Below are 20,178 nucleotides of genomic sequence, written 5' to 3'. Positions count from 1 at the left end.
GACAATGCCCGACTTTAAAATAAGACATTCTTTGTTGGTAAAGTACTTTGAATACCCTTTATCGCAAATTTGAGAGACGCTCAACAGACTGTGCTTCAATTCAGGAGCATAGTTGACATTTTGTGAAACTAAGCACTATGTTCATCACTGTTCCTTTCTGAGTTATTTTTCCACCTTCACCGCCCGCAAACGAGACATAGCCCCCATTAAATGTTTCAATGTCATGCAATTGGGAGATATCTCCTGTCATGTGTCGGGAGCAACCACTATCCACATACCAAGGTCTGACAATATTCCTATGTGACTGTCCCTACACAAGGAGCGAATTTATTCAGATTTGGGAACCCAGGTCATCACAATCCTGGGTTTAACCTTCACTTTCATAGATTTTTCATTTCATTCTTTCTTTTCATTAAGTTTAGAGATTAATGATGACTGATGTGAATTCAATTTTGGTACCCATTTAAAGTCAGGTTTTGAAACTCTATTAGTTTGCTTTGAGCCGGTGGACTTTGTACTAAAAGAGTTTGAAGATCTGATCCTGCCCTTTGACAAAATCGACTTAGAATTAGCCTAAGTTGATTTTGGCAAACTATTATTGAATTTGTGAAAAACTTGTTTATTCTTTTGAAAATTGGTCATTTTCTTGTTCGATTTATGCTCAAGTCACCATCTCGAGAATGAATTCTAGGAGATTTTCTAGTTAAAGATTGTCCCTGAAATTCATTATCTCCCCTTTCTGATGTGTGAGATACAAACATCCAGTTTAAACTGTTTCTTGCAATGTGTCCAGCAGTGCCACAGTTAAAACAGATTTGTTTATTATCTTTGGTTTTAACACTGCTTTTTTACATGCTTCTTTCTTTTATTTTTATTTCTACCACTTTCACATTTACAAGAACAATATCAAGATTTTGAAGCAAATGTGGAAGATGTAGAAGCATTTGAATCAGACAAAGATACATTCTCAGGCAAACCATTATCAGTTGAAATCTTGTCATCAGAAAAAACAATACCACCAGACACAAAATTATATAAATTCAAATTTAATGTAGACTCATTACACAGACTGACACCAAACTTTGACACATCATCATTATTAGACTTAAGAGCATCAGAATTTTCATCTCTCTGCTCCCCCTAAGCTATGGACTTATATGCACTGAAATTTGAAATGTTAGTATCCAAAACCTTTTCGTTTGAACATGTAACTTGTTCATAAGCAGTTTTTACATAAACAAGAAAAGGTTCTCGATCTATTTCTTACTGAGATAATGGAATAGAAGAATAATTGTGATTGTAAGGAAGGGGGACACTCTGAAAACCTAGTCCTACTTTCTTTTGATTTCCACAAGTGACATCCTTCCACTACATTTGGTTTTCTATCATTTTCACAACAACTTCACTTGACCCGTCAAATTTTTTAAAATTGAATTCAGCATTTTCAAAACGTGTTTGCAATGAGTCAAGTTCAAAAGTTACAACTTCAAATTTTCGTTTGATATGATCATAGTTCTCATATTTGTTGCTGTAATCCTCTTGTAATTTCCTAAAATCCTTTATTTTATTTTCTAGTTGAGTTTTTAAGGGCTTTTGGTTTTTTCCTAAGTGTGTATCCCTCATATTTTAAGTCCTCATTCTTTCTCTTGTTTAACTCTACTGATTCTCGCAAAATTTTTATAGTTTTAGTAGAATATGGAGAGTAACCGGATTCACTTACCTCACGATTAGATGAATCAGAATCTGCGGTATTAATATCTGTCTCTTTCTCCTTGCAATCCTCGATCTGGGACAAATAGGTATTTTCAGGTCCTGAAATATCCAGGGCCTGAATTTCGCTCTTCCCAATCAAAGGGTTGAGCCACCATTGCCAGATTTACAGATTGATTGGTTGATAAGGATCCTTTGTTGTTGCTGTGGACATAGGTAACTGGCACCACGGTTCGATCAGCATTTTCCCTTTTGTCAGGCTTTGGACATTCCCTAGCAAAGTCCCCTGGCTCATGACAATTGTAGCAGCAAAGTTTGCCTTTGTGGAATTTGACCTTTTTTTTCGGAATTCACACTCCAGTTATTTTTTCTACTTTTCTTAGAAAACTGCTTTGCCCTGAACACAGCCATGGCCATCTGCCAGGTTATATCCATCTTTGCTACATCTTCAGGATGAATCTGATCAAGGACAGCAAACGAAAGTTGTGGAGAGTTCTCCAGCCACAAAAGCATTGTAGTAATTTACCAAACCCGTGGCAAGAGCCATATTTTCTTCCTTTTCTTTCATTATTGACATCTGAGAACTGAAACCATAAGACTGAGGAGGTATCACATTAGATGAACCAACATTAGGATTAACTTGTTGAGAAGTGATCTGAGGTTGAGAGACTTGAACTTATTGCATGGAAGGGATAACATAGGATGTAGGTTGAATCGGTTGATGAGTCATCAAAGGTTGAACTTGTGGAACATGTGGAGTGAAGTAACTTGAGGAGCTTGAGAAACATTGAAGCTTGAAAAGGAATTTTTGTTTGTGGCTTGGATCCCTAGATTTGCAGTGGAATAAGAATTAACATGATTAATCTCCCTCTGCTTGTCATCAAGATCACAAGCCTTAATGATAGCCATAGTTTCTGCGAGACTCAACCTGTTTAAGTCTTTTGTTTTCTTGATCACCGAGACATTCATATCCCAGGATTTTGGAAGGGAGTTTAACAACTTCCTGTTGATTTCTTATCTTGTTACCGAAACACCTGCAAAACTCATTTCTGTGGTGAGAGTAATGAACCTCTGGAGCTTGTTCTCAAGAGTTTCGCCCAGGACATATTTCAACATGTTGAACTTTTGTCAAAGCATGTCCTGACGACTCTGCTTCATATGCTTATTACCCTCACATACTTGTATTAATGTTTCCCAAAGTGCTATCGCAGATGTATACTCACGGAAACCCTGAGCAATTTCTGGAGATAGTGCCATTGTAAGTGTAGCAAGGGTTTTTTCCTGCTTTTCGACCTTTTCGAAATCCTAATCCGTATAAATTTTAATCCGTTTGTCGACAATTGTGTCATCCACTGTAGTAGTAATTCGAATTGGTCCCCTAAGTATATTGCGCAAAATCTTGAAGTCTTTCAATTTAATATACTTCTCGATACGATATTTGCATTCCGGAAAGCCTTCAACATTTAAGAGCTGGGGAATTCGAGAAGTTGTTCCATAATGGTGTCAAGTTCCTGATGTACTTTCATGCTTTGAGAATCCATTTGATTTTTTTTTTTTTTTGGTTTTTTTAAAATATTTTTTTAATTTTTTTTATTATAATTTTTTTTAATTTTTATTTAGTTTGGATACTTAAATTGAATGGAAAAATAAAATTGATCAAAGACAAGTTTTTGGTGGAAAGGTTAGACCGGAAACAAGAATCAAGTGGGTTTTCGGTTTCTGAAAATGTTTAGACTTTCGGTTTCTGAATGAGTTTTCGGTTTCCGAGAAAAACTTGGATTTTCGGTTACAGAAGATGAACAAAATAGTTCTCGATTTCTGAAGATGAGTCGAAAACTAAGAAATTTTTAATTAGTGAAAAAGTTTAGTCTTGATCCGATTGCTAATAATGTTGCACAACCAAGACAATGAGATTTCGGTGAGAAGATACAACCGAAAACTGTAAAAATTTCTTCACAAACTCAAATCTGATGTAGATCTTGATTTTGATAAACCAAATAACGATCCAGTCTTCAAACTAGTGCATATTTGAACTTGCTAATTGATCGAGAATGAAAATTGTGAGTTGTTGATGAATCGAAAACTAAAGAACATGATTGATTGACAATAGAATTGCTCTGATACCAATTGTGAGGTCCCAAATCTGTGGGATCCATCTAATGATCAATCAATTGCAATAGAAATGATGAAGATGAAGACTAAACAACCAAGCTTGCATACAATTCAACTATGAAATGTCGGATACAACTTGGACAGACCGAAAACTTGCTAGAACAACTAAACTTGCCTCTAACAACCTGACAACTATTTATAACAATACACATCAGACCGAAAACAGGTTTTTGGTCAAAGCCTGACCAAAAACCTACCTAGACCGAAAACTCATATAAACACAAAAGTCTCCAAAACACATTAACAACAGCCCTAAACCATCCATGCATTAATGCCTAGCCCAAACCAAATATATTGGCCCTTCAAAGGTACTGATAAATGGATTCAGGCTGTCTAATAACTTTGATCCCAAAACTCAATATACTATCAGTTCTGGTAAAAGAAATTAGTGTTAATTCATTATTATTTTTCTATTTATTTATTTATTTTTATTTTTATTTTACTAAGAATTAAAATTAATTAATTAAAATTTATTTCATTTTTTAATTTAGTTTAAATTTTTTGATTTTATTTTGTTTTGTTTTACTTTATTTTTTAAAAAAATCCTCAAAAATGTATTATTTTAATTTTTTTGTGATATTGGACTTGGAATCAAAGTGGGCAGCCCATGAGACTTGGACTAGGTACATATATACCCTCATATACGGCTGTAATCAATTTTTTCTGCAACTCCTTTTTACGGCCGTAAACTCTCACATTGCTCTCAAATCACTATTCATCGATTTCGAAATTGACTGTACGAACATATAGGTATGTAAATTCTGACCCTCAAAAAGGTGCTCTTTCAAGAAAACGACTTTGAATCGAAGTAGAACTTGCAAAATTGGGTTTTTGGCGTTTACGGTCTAAGAAGGGCTTATGGCCGTAAACATGTTTACGACCGTAAACCCCCTTTTCAGCCAAAACTCATTTCTGATCATAAAAATTTAAAGTTAGAATCATATTTTTGATCAAAATATATTTTATTATTGCTTTCTCACTTGACTTTGTTCATGCAGATCAACATGGCAGAACTAAAATTTGCAGAAAGTCATAATCTGGTGATCCTATTGCCTGAACCTCCTGTTGCCCACAGCGAATTCAACTCCATGATTCATGGCTTGAGGGAATGCTGCTTGGCTACAGCTTTGATCCTGAATCCAAAAATTTATTAAAGTCTAATAAAAGAATTCTTGAAATATGCAATAGTTAAGAAAAGAGATAATGATTATGTAGTTATTGAAGCTCTCGTAAAAGGATGCAAGATTATCATCACAGAGCAGATAATCAGAGATGTTCTGAAGATTGACGACCAATCCAGCTTTCCTATAGAAATAGAAGTGCATTAAACTCAAGAGCTTCTGAGCAGAATGGGTTATGAGGGTGTATTTCCTCCTACCTTGAAGAAGCTATTGCCACCTTATTGGAGGTTTCTAGCTCATGTTTTTTTGAGTTGCATTCAAGGAAGAAGGTCGGGTGCTAATGAGATTTCATTAAGAAACTCAGGAGCTATTGTTGCTCTTGCTGCTGGAATTGACTTTAACTTTCCAAGGTTTATTCTGGATGAGCTGCTTGTAAATATTAAGGGAATGACAAGAGACAAATTTTTGATGTATCCGAGGTTTCTTCAAATTATCATCAACGAGCAATTTCTAGAGATCCCTAAAGGTGGTGAAAAATTGGACAAAAAGTCTCTTGGTCCAAATATTATTGGGTTGATCAAACAGAACCGCAAGGGTAAATTTACCTTTGAACACAAATACCCTTTGGTAAAATTTGGCATATTCATACATTCCAGTGCAACCTCTGCTTCTCATGAGTCATCTGACCATATGACTATTGATGATGATGTGATAACGGTGTCAGATCATGAAGGTAACAGGGTTCCTCCGGTAGCAATTGTGGCCGAGGAACATGAGTTGACTTATGTGCACGTTCAGAGTGATTATAGTAAGAGTGGGGATGCTGATCATGATGATGAAGATCTTGAAGATGCTGATTCCCTTTTTGGGGGTAATTTGTCTTCACATGATGATGTCGAGCTTCATATGAGCTGTGTTGACAATTTGTGCCTGTCACATGAAGATATGGAAACATTATTTAAACTCTTTGGTGATGATGTTCAAGAAACAACGCCTCAAGTGCTTAATCGGACTGCCGATACAGCTTCAGGGCTTCCTCCCCCGAATGTTGAGGTCTCTACGTCAATGGCATCTACGAGTGATCTGCTTGAGACTCATATCTCTATGCCTTTATTAAAGAGAAGAAGATTATATTCAAGGCAAGGGGTATTGGTTCAGGATTTGGTCCAACCTATTCAACCTGTACTGACCACCTCAACCACGACTCCAACAACTATTGCTGAACTTGATCTTGATCATCCTAAAACAACTTTTGAAGCTGGGAGCTCTTCAGCTCCTAAGCCTGTATCCCCTACAAGGCCTATGCATGATATTGGCTCTGAAAGGCTTGCCAGGTTTTTGGCTAAAAATGAAGCAGATCTTCCCTCTCGCGGTAAAGGTATATCTATAGAGGAAGGAAACTTGAAGGGGGTATGATTCATCAAATACAAAACTCAGGGAGGAGATTACTGTTCTCAAACAGCAAATAATCGAAAAGGATCTTCAAATTGAGGATCTTGATGCCCGCCTCTTTGTTCTTGAAGCTGAAAGTTCCTTAAAGACTGATCAAATTGCTGCACTTCAGTAAGAGAATGCTCAAAAGTCAAAATAAATTTCTGATCTTCAAATCAACAATGGTGCTCTTTCAGTCGGCTACCTTGATCTGATGAATATACCAATATCTGAATATGGAGATAAGCTTCAATCAGCAGCTGAAGGCCTAAGTGTTTCTCACGCTCTTACAACTGCTCCAGCCACTACTCTAACCTTAGAACAGATCGACAACAGGCCAGTTAGAACCACAACAGTCTTTGACTATTTTGAGATGGAACCGGTTCAAGCTTCACCCCGAATCACTATCAAGCGAGGAGGGAGAACGGTTACATCTCAGAAAAGAGAATGATTGCACTTTATTGATGATAATAAATCTTAGATCAATTAGATCTTTAACAGGTAAGAATATGAATATCAAACATGACAAACACAATAATGATATCAACACAGAATGGAATCAAAGATGTGCTTATGATTCAAATAAAGACACGCCTCAACAGAGCTCGACAAAGAACTTCCACTGTAGAGGCGAGCTAGGGTTTACAAAAACTCAATGAGAAAATAATTAAAGCCACATCTACAAAGACTGCATGCATGCAACTTATATACTAAACCCTAGAACAAAACATGCACGGTTGGACAGGCCCAATACAGGCAATCAAAACTGGGCTAAGGACCGAGCCCATGACGCAACATAATAATCCCAAAAATCTCCCAGTTTGCGTCAAATGAGGCGAGATATTCTTTTTTCTGCATTGGCTTCACAGTCTTTATCACCTTGAACAGTCGAGGGATTATCGCAAGAAGTGTCTGCCGAAACTGGATATACCACCTCACCATATCAGTGAACACCTTCTTGTCAACTGCAGTGTTCTGATCACACCTCTGATTAATCTCCAAAATATGCTCCTAGCAAGCAGTTGAGAAGAGGTGTTTGTCAACAAGAGCGAACAGGCATTTCTGATCTTCGCCCCTGACAAACATTACAGTGTGGTACTTCGAATCAATCTTACCCTTGACCATTGTATTAACATTGCCTGCTTTGCCCATAGTTTTGATCGTGGTTCGCTTGTGAATGGCAGAAGCAATCCCTTGATCCATCTTCTCTACTTCGTGAATGTAGCACACAACCATTCGCTTGACATGGTCAATAATTGGCTGATACTCCCATGGATTTGACAATAAAATATTGTTGAGGAGTATCCAGTCGTGGGGATTGAGATTCGGTAGATCAGAAAGGGTGAAGTTATAAACTGAGCCTTCGGTGCCTCGAGTCACTTTGAATTTAACATTAATAAGCTTCCATGCTGAGTAGCGCTTCAAAACCTTGACAGTCGTAATTTTCATCGAACTCCAGGTCAAGTACCGGGGTTGGGCGAACTCTAAGTAGAACTCCAACAGATCCTTATCCACCTTCGGGTCTGGAGATTGAATGGAAACCGTTGAATTAAAGCAGTGAAAAATGAATGCCTTTCGCGTGATCAGCATATTAAACTACAAATCCTTGGAGTTATCATGCCCAAATGACATCACAGGTTCAATCCAAAGTGTTCTTGGCTCATCATTAGCACACATTTGAAGCGAATCTAGAGTCCAGTCTTGAAAAATGGACTTCTACTTTTCTAGGAGCTCCGTTTCCTTTCGCTTTTGCTCAAGTTCAACCTATTGTTTCTTGAAGTTTTCTGCTAACTCTTTATCAGAGGATTTTGTCTTCTGAAAAGGCTTTTCGGGATTTTCATCATAGACATCATCTTCATTATCAGTGTCATCCTCCCCAATCTTCTTCTTCTTCTTGTCTTTATTACTGACCGAAGCTTCATTACCCTTCGGTTTAGTGGATGGTTTCGGTGCAGGATGAGGTTGAGTTGTTACCTTCTCTCCCCTTGTTTCGGTTGGGCACCAGTCGCTGGAACACCCTCAATACGCCTAAGGATGTCCAATGCTGGCCTGAGCTTGTCAGCCAAGTGGCGTCGGATAGTAATGGTGATGATGGGATCATGGGCTTCAAGGAGATGAAGGAGGATGGAGTTAACGTCAGCAGCAGAGATTCGAATAACCTCCCTTTCGGACTTCAAGTCATTGAGTTGAGCAGTGGCAGTACGAAGCTTGAGATTCTGCATCTTCAGTTGAGAGGTTCTCCTGTCAATCTCATCTATGATACAATTCTCTACAGCTAACTCGGCCTCTAGTTGGTTCAATCGATCATTAACAATAGCATGCAAAGTTTCGTTGCCAGCTTCGATCGCTTGGCGTGCAGCTTCAAGATTGGACCTTTCAGATTGAAGATAACGTTGAAGGTTATCCACCGAAGCGTTGACAGTTTGAGCATTTTTCTTAGCAGCCGCCTGCAAAGAATCTAGAAATAAGTGAGCCCCAGAAACTAGTTTATCGAATTTTGCGGTCGCTTGTTTGCACTCTTTGGTGGAAGCCTCAACAGCAAGGGAGGCGTGCTGGCATTAAGAAGTGGAGGGTTCAATATCCTTAGCTGCAGCAGAGAGCGAGGCACTGTGTTCTTGAACGACAGATGAGAACAAAGCTTTAAAGCAGCTTTAGAGTAAGCCCTAGAGGAAGAGGAGGAGAGTAGTTGATCGAGTTTGTCGTTTACTGCATTGAGATGACGCTTGGTAACAAGCTCATCATCATCTGCATCATTCTGTACACGGTAAGGACTAAAATAAGTGGTATCAAATTCCAAGTCCTCACCGCCTAGAACTGGGATGGTTTCTATAGATGGAGTAAGAGATAAGGGTTTGGTAGCGGTTGGAGGTTCGGTTGTTATTGGGGGTTCGGTTGTAACGGGTGGAGTGAGAGCTATAGAATGAGCCCATGTGGTAGTAGTGGTGGTAGTAGTGTCTGTAAATATAGGAGTATGGATGGGAATAGTGCTGGATGGTTGAGTGGTTGGGATAGGAAATATTGGAGGGATGGATATTGGGATGGTAACATGTGGAGGAGAAGAAGGCTGGGAGCGAACTAGAATTTCTGGGGTAGGGGAGCGAGGCGGAGTATCACCTCGGACCGAAGCCTTATCATCAGAGCTTTCACTCTCGGATTATCAAGTAGGAGCAGACTTATGTTTCAGAGGAACATACTCTGAGTCTGAATCACTAGAAGATTGGAGTATAAGCTTCCTAGCAGGCTTCTTCTGCTTCTTCGGTTGAGATTAGGATGGAGCAGCCTTGTCAGGCTTTCGCTTCTTAGGGGTTTGCCCCTTGGTTGGTTTGGAAACATGCGCCTCTTTCTAGGTGTCAGTTTTCTTTCCCCTTTTCGCTGGCTTGTCAGCTTCTTCAATGGAGCGAACCATGGCTAGCGTAAGCTCCCTTGGACCCAAACACGGAATCTTTCTATATTGTTGCAGAACGGTACTCGCTGCAGAGACACAAGCGAGTATTGTTTCCGGAATGAATCCAGTGAAGGAGTACTTGGTGGGATCTATGACGATTATCTTGGTTGTGTGAAAAGTGGCAATGGAAGAGAGAAGAGAATCTGCCATGATTGGAACGTGAAGGCGATCCATTGCCCACTTAGTGATTATAGACCAATATCGCCCACAGGAGATCTCTGAGTGTCTGGACGAAGAGACCAAGCTTTGAACCAGTTGTTGCCAAATAATGGTTCCATAATCCAAATCTATCCCATGGTACAATCCATATATCACAGTCATAAAAGACTTGCTCGCCCCATCTGAGTCGGCGCTTCGCTGAGAGAGCCCTTTAAACAGCTGAGTGAAAAAGGCCATTCCATTGAGGAAGAAGGCAGGACTTCTTGAACTTGGTAATGGTTTTGAGGGTTTTAGTATACCCCATTTGATAGAACATAGCGAATAGTTGACCAGTGGTGATGGTGTTGGATTAATGTCTAAGTCCATAACTATAATTGGTAAGACTTGACCCGACCCGGCATGGTCCATTTGGGTTGCATACCATCATGCACTTGGATAGACTATAATGAGAGAAATAAGACACTTATGGTTATTAATATATTATAAGTTTAATATATTAATAATAAGAACAATAAGATTATTTAATTAGTATTGATCAAGAATTAATCTAGGATTAATTAAGTGATCAAAAGAAGACTAATTAAATATATGGGTTAATTGTGTAAATCATCCATACTTGTATAGTGGGCTAATGCTCCATGGATAATCAAGTTGGGCTAAAACCCATAGGATGGTCCATGGATGCTCCATGGTGTATTTGTACCCATGGATCATGGAAATGAAAGGCCATGTCAATTAGGCTTACATGGTGTAACCCGAACTATATAAGCATCTTATTCTTGACCAAAATCGGCCACTAGAGTGTGAAGTAAAAGGGCTAGCCGATTTCATGAGTTGTAGAATTCTCTCAAGTTATTCCAAGTGTTTTGGTGATTGTGATTCCATTTGAGGCTTCCACACTATTGGGGCTAGGCACTCAAGCTTCATGAAGACTTTCTACATCAAAGAGGTATGTATCTATCTTGTTACACTCATTGTTTTTGTATGCTAGATTAGGATAATACCTTGGATGTTCTTATTTGCATGTATAATAGAGAAAACATAGATCCAAGGTATTTAGGGTTGCATGTACACTTAGGAGTGTTAGAATGCTACAAAACCCAACAGTGGTATCAGAGCCTAGGCTTGTTTTCTATTATACTTGATGCAAATTGCTGAAAAATGCTGAAAAACTCGATTTTCTGGCTTTCTGGGCACTGGACTCGCCGATTCCACTAATGAACTCGCCGAGTCCATGAGTAAAATCATCCTACTCGCCGAGTAGGTTCATGCACTCGCCGAGTAGAAGCCCCAGACAGCATATTTTCGAGGTTTTTGGCTAGAAATGGACTAGGAACATTACCCTAAGTTGTTTTTGAACTTATAAACTTGTTTTTGATGTGGTAATGTTCATGCTAATCCATTTTCAATAGATAATTGTCAATAGATTCATGTTTTGTTTTAGTTTAAGGTTTAGACTAATTACATGAAAAAGTTTGATTTGAATTATCTTGTACTTATGAGTTGCTTAGATTAATAGAAAAGTTAATTGAAATAGTTGTTTTCAATCCATTTTAATCTAAGAGTTGAGTATAAAATGTGTTTCTGTAACTTGTCCTCAAGTTACATGAAGAGTCACATTAAAGACTCATAAAATTCATAAAAGTTGGCAATGGTTACAAAATGAAGAGTCTTGTGTCATTGAAAAAAAAATTTATGACTCCATAACTTGTCCTCAAGTTATGGAAGTTCAAGAGTCACTTCATTAAAGAAAAATATGTAACCATAATTAAATCCATAAGTTTTAAAATAAAGAAAAATTTGGTTCTTTTATTAGTTTAAAGTCTTCCATAACTTGTCCTCAAGTTATGGAACTTGAAGAGTTTTTGGATTAAAACTACTTTAAACACATAAGTTATGGAATTAATTAGTTTTGAATAGTTTCAAAAGTTGCCCTCAAGTTATGGAATTTGAAAAGCTTTCACTTATGAATTCTTTAATTCCAAGTTAGCCCTTAGAATTTTAAAAGTTAAAATTCAACCCTTATACTTTATAATATTATAAGTTAATAATATATATATATATATATATATATATATATATGTATAAGAGTAAAGTCAGTCTTACCGCTAGTACGCCTCATTCACGAAGCCGGTCTATAAGGTGGGTATAAGGTTGTTTCCTATAAAATGGCAACTTAATGGGTGTCCACTCTCACCCACCGCTTGCTTGACTGGTGGAGGGTCGTTAGCCGAACGGGTTTGATAGGACTAGAATTCTCCCTTCATTAAAAGTATTAATGATAATACTAAGTAACTAAACTCTTAATAATACCGAATCTTAGTTACTTAGGAAAAATGTGAATAAGGTGCTAATCCATGAAATTACACTTTGCACTTTGTTTAAGTCGGTTAGTGGAGCGTGTGTGGTTAACCGGCACACTAACGCGTATTTAACAAGTTAGGCAAAGGGTAACTTAATGTTTATCATAGTATCGATGGAGCGTGTGTGGTTAACCGGCACATCGATTAAGGGGTAAACACTTAAGGGTACCAAGTAATTTGCATGGTTACTTCACACCTTGTTTTCTAATCCTCGGCATCCCAGTCACAAAACCTGAAGGGCACACTCGAGATTGAAACATGCGTTTGAACAGTTCAATGAATCTCAAAGATCTAGGAGTTTCAAAACCAATTAAAACCTAATAATACATTTCGTTTATCTTGGTGGAAATTGGTGAATCGTCATTCACCTACCTTCAAATATTTTATAGCTTGGATTACGGCATACCTCTTCTAAGTTATAAAATAGTTTGTTGGGTCCTAGCCTTAATATTTCATATTGGGTGTCATATTAAGGACTTAAAATCAACTATCCTGAATATCTCCCAAAAGATGTCTGGTTTAGACACCTATGATCTTCCCAAATCTCTTGAAACAAGGTTTCCTAATGAAGATGATGTCCCATGGATATCATACCTCTTTCTCCTCCTCCAACTAATCTCCCTAACCCACAAGTTCTTGAAAAGCTTAAGGTCACTCAAGCCCTATTGGCAAGGCAAGGTCTAGGTGTGATCATATCTTGGAGATGTAGTCACATATTGACAAGCCGGGAGAGTTGGGTGTCAAAGTCTTGAGAAAGTTGGTGGTTCAATCACTTTCTAAGTCACATAGTGAGTTCCTTTAGGACACCTATGAAACAGACTATGACAAGACCCTTAATGATCTTATCTATTTGCTAAGATCAACTTCCTAAACTTCATGGACACTGACAATGATATCTAGTAAAGCTCTCTCTTCCCAGTGGAAAGGGATCGGCCATAGTCAACTCGGTTGACCAAATGGTAAAGAGAAAAGCTAAGTCTATGATAGTCTCGTGTACCATTATCAAAGGGTCCATATGTTTATATTGCCAAAGGAAGGGGCATTGGTTGCAAAGCTGCCAAATTTACCTAAGGATGTTAAAGTCAATAAGTTTGACTCTACTTCAGGTAAATTCCACTATCTAACTCTGTTAAGTTTCTATTATGATATTCTTGATACATGATGTGACTGGGTCACATAGTGATGTTTTAAGAATCAAAGAAAAAGTCAAGAAACTTAAAGAAAGAATATGCTGAATCTGATCGCATAGATGGATTTCTATCGCATAGTTTGAAAAATCGGATTCTTGAGCTACTTCTTAGGAGTTATGAGATATTGCTTAAGGAATAGATAACAACAAGTTTTCATATGGATTGTAAGGATAAGTTTTTCCGCAAAGTTTTAAAATAAAAGAAAAATTTTTGATTTTATTTATTTTAAAATATCCTTACAATGGCTTTTGAGGAAAAATTGTTGCTTATATGATTCCATTAAGAGCAAGAGTGGAAATATGAAATTGATTCTTTCATTTGTGGTAATGTCTAGATTTACCAAATAAGGAAAGATTTTCATCACCCAAGTTTCAATTGGACCGGAACTTGGAATCATGCAAGTTGTATAGCATGATGAATGAGAACTTTCAAGTTTTGGAAAATTAAGACTAATTACTTATTCACATGGATGTGTGAGTCAAGTAATGGACTAAGGGATCGAGTACATAGTCTTGTGCACTGGTTAAGTCCACCACAAAAGATTGATAACACTATTCGTCATAGTTTACTAAAGTTCAGTAAATATGATTATACTTACAAGCTTAAGTGTAACTCTGAGACATTGGAAAAAGGTTCCAATGTATGGTAGAGCGAATAAGAAGAATCAACTTAGGCAGAAGGATAAAAGTTTCTCAAATCTGAAAAGATGGGAGAGTACTTTAGTATCAGTTTTGTGATCATCTTAATGACTAATAAACCATATCAAAGTTAGTTCTCTAAGGAAAATCTTAGTGCATTCTTATGACTAAGAAGATGAACTTGAATTGTTGAAGTGGTTAAATCAAGAGGATGAGTCATACTTCGTTCCAATACAAGTCTTAGAGTTATACTCCAAGATTGTAACTTGAGTGACATGTCTCAAAGAAGGTTTAAAACACTTGTCAAATGTAAGAGTAAAAGTTTTCTACTCTTGTACATTTGAAATTGGTAAGTTGTGATGTTTTGGATAAAACAAAGACCAACTAAGGCCAATTGTGTGAAGTGTTTGTCTTGATTAGAATCTGCACTATCTCTTGGATGTTTGACAAGGGAGCCTTATAGGTCAAGAGGACAGTGGGAGTCTTAAAGGTCTTGAAAGTCTCAAGAACTAATCAAGAATAAAACATGAAGTTCTTCACTAGCACACGACTTGAGGTTTATAACCTATTGTGTTGACTTATTCTATGCCCATTCCAGTTAAAGTTGGCTTTGCATATGAGTTCTTAGAGTTCTCAAAGTGTTGCACAAACAACTTGGAAGCAATGGCAGGCCCTTGAGCTGCCAGGTGGCAAGAAATTAAGATTGAGTTCAGTCCATATGAGTTTGGATTTGTCATTATCTTTGTCTTGTGATTATGGTTTTGACAAATTCATATGGGTAGGAACTCATACACCATATAAATCTAAGTGTCATAAGGTTTCTCTCCAATTCATGAAAATGATGGTGAGGAAACACTTTCACTAAGTAGATTTTATCTAGATAGCAATTGTGATATTTGCATTCTCAAAGTCGTTAGTGGAGCGTGTGTGGTTTACCGGCACACTAACCTGGACTTGTGAGAAGTGGCAAAAAGGTCTAACCATTATGATTACGGCATACCTCTTCATAATTGTTTAGACACACAAGTGTGCTATCTAAGGGAAGGTGTATGATTTTGATAAAGTTTTATCAAAACAATCTAGTATTAGAAATCTGAACTTTGGTAAGAATGTCAATGAAGTATTGATTTCTAGAAGTCCAGCTGATTTCTGAATACATGTCAGAGCTAGTGGGAGCATAAGTGTTATGCTAATAATCATCATGTTAGTGGGAGCATGATAATTATGAGAAGTATTGCAAGTTAGCAATGTTAATTATAGAAATCAAAAGGTTTCAATTGGGAAAAGTTGTTTTACTATAATTAAGGGAGAGGAAATTATACTTCATCTCAAATCTATAAGCTTAGATCGTGAGGTTTTAATCATTTAGTCAAGGATATATATGAATTTCATGTTGGAATGGCTCAACATAAGGAAATTCTGTATACGGGTCTATTATTTGCGTTCTAAAATTCGATTATGATTACGGCATGCTTTTTCATAATCTGAATTATGAGAACTTGGCAAATAGAAATGGAAATGTTATAGCAAAAGACTGGTTTAGTCTTTATGTGAGACATCATGAATCGTGTCCCATATGCTTCGGATATAGGATCGATTACATGTACAATAATCATTCGTTCTAAAATTTTCCAAATGCCTGGGGCATTAAGAAGGGAAAAGGTTTAGAACTGGATATGACTAAAAGGATTAAACAATTGTCGAGAACAATCTAAGGTTTACCAAAGATTGGTTACTCAAGGACAATTGGAAGTATAGTGATAATTCTAGAAGGACCATATTGACATAATCTGTAAGGAGGCAACTCTTGTTCAGAAGTGATAGTCAAAATGGAATATGGAAATGTTTCAAAGTTAGAATTTTCAATCTGTGTAAGATTAAGGAAACTTAATGCAAGAAGGATATTTCCAAGGAGTTGATCTCCTTTGGAATACTCTGTAATGATTGTTGCCAAGTCTTTGTGAGTTTGTGCATAATCGTTACAAGAGGATCAATGCATATAAGTTTAGAATCTAACAGATTTCAGTAAACGGCATGAATTTGGAATTCTTGCATTTGCAGTAAGGATTTGGGAGTGTGAAAAGAGAATCATTGAAGTTATGTTCAATTGATCTAGTTCACAAAGTAAAGATCATAGACAAACATAGTATGCATACTTGGTGTGTGGCATGACTAGTGTTTAAGAAAACATAGTGTACATGCTCGGAGCATGGGACAACTATTGTTTTAAATTCAAGAATAAAGTTGATAGCTGAAACAGTATACAATGAATAATGTGTAATCATATGGTGATAAATAAAAGGTGTTTTATTTATGTTCAAAGGGTTGATACCATATTGGATTCAATTATTATTGTGTTTCATTTTGCATGTTTTGACTTCCCAAATAAATTGGGTTATTCTTCCGGAATGACTAAGTTATTCAAACCATCCACAGTCGGTCATATGTTGGAAGTAAATATGAATTAAGACTGTCATGGGTTGGCTTGTAGAGGTCTAAGGTGTTGGAGAAAGGGCTACAACACTCATGAGTGCTCATAAGTTCTGAGTATTGGATTCAACCCGCGCTCATTGGAATCACTTCATGGATTTTATCACGAGTGATCATGAGACGATAATATCTTATATTCTTCAAACCTAGAGATATGAGTTGTTACTATGTGTTGATAGTACATTGATTGCACGAAAACGCATTTGGTAACTCGGTGCTATAAAATGTGCCTTTGTGTATAATTCAACAAGTAGTAGAACAAGCCATATGAGTCGAAGTTTATCCGTTCCTTTTACCTTCGGGATAAAAGCGATATCTGTGGGTCCCTCGATGATTTGATGATGACAAATGGAAGTGCTCGGCCGGGCCAGGACTGATTTGATTCTTTCAATTAGTCGGTCGTCATAAATCAGAAATCGGGAAACAACAAATGGACAGAGAGAATGATTATAATCCATGTCTCAGTCCATATGATATCTAGAATGGAGGAATATATGATCCCTTATCTAATGGACAAGTCATTGACAAAGGTCAGAGTTCATCTACAAGGTCAGAGTTCGATTGAGGTTGGTTCCTGAAGTCATACGCAATAATAGTTTTATACTTATCCAAGTGGGAGACTGTTGGGTTAATGTCTTAGTCCATAACTATAATTGGTAAGACTTGACCCGACCCGGCATGGTCCATTTGGGTTGCATACCATCATGCACTTGGATAGACTATAATGAGAGAAATAAGACACTTATGGTTATTAATATATTATAAGTTCTAGTATATTAATAATAAGAATAATAAGATTATTTAATTAGTATTGATCAAGAATTAATCTAGGATTAATTAAGTGATCAAAAGAAGACTAATTAAATATATGGGTTGATTGTGTAAATCATCCATACTTGTATAGTGGGCTAATGCTCCATGGATAATCAAGTTAGGCTAAAACCCATAGGATAGTCCATGGATGCTCCATGGTATATTTGTACCCATGGATCAGGGAAATGAAAGGCCATGTCAATTAGGGCTTACATGGTGTAACCCGAACTATATAAGCATCTTATTCTTGACCAAAATCGGCCACTAGAGTGTGAAGTAAAAGGGCTAGCCGATTTCATGAGTTGTAGAATTCTCTCAAGTTATTCCAAGTGTTTTGGTGATTGTGATTCCATTTGAGGCTTCCACACTATTGGGGCTAGGCACTCAAGCTTCATGAAGACTTTCTACATCAAAGAAGTATGTATTCTATCTTGTTACACTCATCGTTTTTGTATGCTAGATTAGGATAATACCTTGGATGTTCTTATTTGGATGTATAATAGAGAAAACATAGATCCACGGTATTTAGGGTCGCATGTACACTTAGGAGTGTTAGAATGCTCAAAAACCAACAGATGGATTCAGGGTTTACCAGGGTTTGTTCTTGAGAAAAACCAATTAGGGCACAGAAGCGGTGCTTGGAGATGGAAGTCTTCTCGTTGTGTACATTAAAAATGAATCCTTTCAGCAGTTTTGTCATAATATGCAGTGGAGTAGATGAGGGAGAGGCAGGACATTGGTACAACTTCAACTTTGGTCAGAGCGTCAACGAGAGGGGGGTATTTGAGACACTCGACGACATATAGCATGTAGAGTTCATAGAGAAAAGGAGTCAGATTGATGATCGGGTTTTGTTGAAGTTGTATTGTGAGAAGGGGTTGGCGAACAGAGGTATCATGAACTGAAGAAGAGTCTGCCATTGTAGAAGCTTGGAGAAGATGATGAACAGTAAGAGTAATCTCCTTTGTTCGTTGAGAGAGTTTTGTAAGTGATAAAGAGGAAAAGATGAGCGTGCCGAAACCTTTTATACTTACAAGTAGGAGTGAGAAAAATTTGGCTGATATCTCGGAGTATTTCAAAAAGAGCGCCTGACTTGACGGATGAACAGTTGTCATACCGATTATGACGCTGGAAGAGAAAGGACGTTTCCTTTTTGCACGCCATCCCATAAAAGTCGCTTTTTCAAATCAACAAAACGATTGGATAACCGCTGAGTCAGCATTTACTTTATGCCAATCGTCACCCCAGAATTCATTTGAATCGCCATTGCCTGTTGTGCTTTATTGATCAACCTTGAAAGAACCAGATTATGGAAAATTAAAAATTTTCGTGCAAAGGGTGTAAAAGCTAAAGAAATAAAGCAAACTTTTTGTGATAATTGGTGATGTCTTAAAGAGACATAAAACGACTGATTCTGAGCAGGAATCACGTCCTTCAAAGTCAAGAGAGACATTAAAGTGCTTGTTTGGTTTCCCATTAAATAACGATCAATAACTTGTGAAGAATTATTGAAAGGCATCATTTTAGAGATTACAAAGGGTGGCTTTCGCTTCAATTCATAATTTCGATACTTGACATAAGACCGAAACTGAACGAAGTACTTGTGAGATCAATGTGATCTGTTGAACAAGTAGGTAGGATATATGTTATAATGACAAAAGAATGTATAGAAATCTCAAAAACAAAAATAAACTGGATCTTTAGCGGAAGAAAAGCCTTCGTTTTAGACAAATTCATAAAAGATCACTCAAAAATAAAAAGAGATTTCATTAGGTAACAAGTAAGATCTTGGATATGATAATTCACCGTCAATTCATTATTGGTGTTGAATCGTGGGTTTCACTTAGTACATAGTGGCACGAAACTAAGATCATTAACACATATTTTGTATAACCATAAACCTCAGTGGTAAATACTGAGAGTCTCAAGGGTTATATTGATGAAACGAAGTATAATGGAGAAAAATGATGGAGATGGTATAAGAAGCGAATGTACCTCTGCTATGAAAAAGAAGGACCAAGCAGAAAACTCTAAACTGAATATGAGTAAAGTAAGGTAGCTCACGATTAGAGTGAATATTGCAGCCTCGATTGGGAAAACATGATTTGTATATATTATGTTATTAAGGCTTCACTCAAAATCTTTGGAGGCTTTAGCTAATATACAACAGCATGCTTCTAGAGACGTGTGAAAAGACATCATACCTTATGGATCTTCATCATTGAGAATAACATAAAAAAAACTTGATTAAAACGAAAAATATTTTTGTATTTTGTGAAAAACAGGTAATTGAACAAAAAGTAAAATATTTTTGAGTTTTATAAATATAAAAAGAAGTATTGAAAAGAATGGACATAGTAATACCATCAAAATGCCCCGAGAAGAAAAACAAGTGAACGAGTTTAGAAGGACCGAACCCGAAATAGACCGAACGTTCGGTTGATTTCGGTTCGCTCTATTTCGCTTGTTACCTTTATTAAAGAAAAGGCAATATTGGTACGGATTCTGCTTCCATCATTCCTAGGCCTTGTAAAATTTTGTTGAAGATCGCTTCAGGTAAAGCCTTAGTGAATATATCTGCCAGTTGGTTAGTTGTTCTGACGAAATGAATTTCCACGTTTCCATCTTCAACGTGACCTTTGATAA

This window comes from Lactuca sativa, chromosome 5 (assembly GCF_002870075.4).
Source record: "Lactuca sativa cultivar Salinas chromosome 5, Lsat_Salinas_v11, whole genome shotgun sequence".
NCBI lineage: Eukaryota > Viridiplantae > Streptophyta > Magnoliopsida > Asterales > Asteraceae > Lactuca > Lactuca sativa.
This window is presented reverse-complemented; position numbering follows the sequence as displayed.